Genomic DNA, 2,708 nt, shown 5'->3' on the forward strand with positions numbered 1-2,708 from the left:
ACGAAAGTTCTGGGTTATGATCCCCAGCAGAGTCGCCAGAGTTGTCACACCTCCTTTTTCACCACCTGAGGGCGATATAAAGAGTTTTTCAATTAAAGTGGCATTATTCGAAATGGAATTATTTATTTAATCAGAGTTTCCACTTGGAATAGTTTATTTGGTGTCCCAAGTCACCAGTTTATTTTAAAATCCCAAATCGAGGAAATTCGACTTTTATTTTTAAAGTCTACGAACCAGAAATTCTAGATAAGGAATTATGTTAATCCGGGATAAGGTGTTAGGCATTCCCGAGTTCCGTGGTTCTAGTACGGTCTCTTAAACTATTAAAATTGGCCTATTATCCTATTTATTACATGTTTTAACCTATTGTGCATTCTAACTTTTATAACTGCTTTTAATAATTATTGCTACATATTGCGAATCATGTCACGGGAGTTGTACCCATGATATACAACATGTCTAAATTTTAAAGATTAAATTGTGGCCGGGTCACGTCAATGTGCCCCCGGATTTTAGTAATTAAGCGCCACGACTATGTCACGGGAGCCGTACCCGTAGCTATGACAATTATTTAATTAACGCGCCTAAAGCAAACTACGAAGGTTCAAGGTATTTCTAAACTAATTTTGTATTTATATGAGGGCCATAATTTAAAGGATTTTATTTATGTATGGCACACCCCAAATTATTTTAAGAAGAATTAGCTCTTGATCTAAATTTGTGAGGGCCATGTGTTATAAATTTAAGGCATGACACACCTCAAATTATTTTAAGAAAGAGGGTCATATATATTTTAAAGGTAAATTAAAGGTACTCCTATTTTAAACTAATTATCACAACCGCGCCACGGGAACCATACCCGTAGTTATAATAGTTTAACAAACATGCCTAAAGCAAACTACGGATATTTAAAGAATTAATTACTCCTAAATTTGGTATTATTAAAAAGAGGGCCATGAGTAATTTTGACGAAAGATGGCACGCCTCTAACCATTTTAAACGGACTACACTTAATTAAACCTAAGGAGATTTTCATCTAAACTTTGGTCTCAAGTCGTTGAATAACGTATAAGCAACGTAAACAAGCTATGAAATATTCAAGGCAAAAACTGGGCCAAAAGCAGGCCCAATATACGATTTAGTGTTCCCTTCTCTTTTAGACAGAGGAAATGGGCTATCGTTCCCCATTAGGCCCACAACTGAGCCCAGACGTAAACTAGAAGCAAGATGGTTGCTGATGGTTCAGAACAAATCAATATTCAATAACATTGCATGATAAGAATTAAACAATGGAAAATTATAAATTTTTGCTTAAAAGGAAATAGTTCCGAAACTTCAAATTACCCAAACTTCCATAATACATGAATTACATCCCAATTTGAACTAAAATTATACAAAACTGCCATGGCTTAATGAAGCTTGAATCAAAGGGGAATTTTAAATTTACATGCCCTAATAAATTAAAACTAACTGATGATGCGAAGAACACTGCCATCTATTCAATTACCAACTCAAGATGCCAAATTTTGGATTTGAACTTGTACCAAATGGACTTCAATTGATTCCAATGGAGCACGACTGAATCATCAACTCCCAGGCCCTTTTCTTTTAACAACCTTTAAAATTCTAACCTTGGTTTATGGCTTGCCAATCTAATCAACAACAGTCAGACCAGCTTGCTTATAACCATGATGTCCTACTATGGCTTGAAACTAAAGAACAATACTAACAACGAACAAAAACAAACATATTTTTGAAAGAAACAAAAAAATATCACTGCATGATGGCATGTTTTTAAACCAACTACTGAACACTAATAAGCCATTCCTATTGTTTTATTACTTTAACCATTACTCAAACACAAAACCAAAGTAGATTTGGAGCTTTGAATCAGCTGAAAAATCGAAAGACAATTACTAGAAAAGCAGAATCTAACTTCATTCATACTCAAAGTCCAAGGAAATCAGCTTCTATTCAAAATACAACTCAAAACCAAGCATACAAAGTTCAGAAAATACCTAAAAAAGAAAATGGAAAAACCAGATCAAAGGAAGAAAGAAGTCTGCAGCAGCTCAGCTCAAATCGAATATCAGCGAATCCAAAAAACCAAAATTTTGTTTCAGCTTTAGAATAACTCTACCAAATGACTCCAAAAATAGCCAGAACTCAAAAAATTTCTTCAGAATTTTTTGGAAAAGAGCTGATTTCAGCCGTTTGTGTTTTTTCACCCTTTTTTCTGTGTTCCTAATGATTGGAAAGAGGGCCTTTTATAAAGAGGATTAGGGCAACAACATCAGATTTTTTCATTCAAATGCACCCTTAAAACTTTTATTTTAAAACACTTACCCCCTGCCCCACAGAATATTCCCCCTCTTTTATCTTTGTCAGCTTTCTAGAAGCTTCCTAGGTAGTTATCTAAAATTTTCTAAGTTAAAATCCCTATATTAGCCTCCCCAGTTCTTTTAAATGTGGACTTGGGCCACCGGACAGGCCTCAAAAGTTTTGGACCTTCATTCGGCCAAACCCTTTATTTAATGGGCCTGCCCGTTGTGTACTAACAAAACTCAATTCTGAGCTAAACAAACAAACCAACAGAATCAAAGAAAGTGGCATCCAAACACGAGGACCGAGACAACATGCTTTTGATTTGGAACTCATTGAAAGAAAAAAATGCAAATTAAAGCTAAATCACTTATTAATTAACAAAA

At 34.8% G+C, this 2,708-nt stretch overlaps 1 long non-coding RNA gene across 1 annotated transcript; it reads right to left on the reverse strand.

Moving 5' to 3' along the window:
* Positions 1-1,304: 1,304 nt before the first annotated feature.
* On the reverse strand, positions 1,305-2,298 carry LOC107779856 (uncharacterized). Its single transcript, XR_001646703.2, has 2 exons — positions 2,019-2,298; positions 1,305-1,652 (listed from the first exon to the last, which is right to left on the reverse strand). It is a non-coding gene; the product is annotated as an uncharacterized LOC107779856 (long non-coding RNA).
* Between the last annotated feature and the right edge of the window lie 410 nt (positions 2,299-2,708).

Source organism: Nicotiana tabacum, chromosome 8, assembly GCF_000715075.1.
Source record: "Nicotiana tabacum cultivar K326 chromosome 8, ASM71507v2, whole genome shotgun sequence".
NCBI classification, from domain to species: domain Eukaryota; kingdom Viridiplantae; phylum Streptophyta; class Magnoliopsida; order Solanales; family Solanaceae; genus Nicotiana; species Nicotiana tabacum.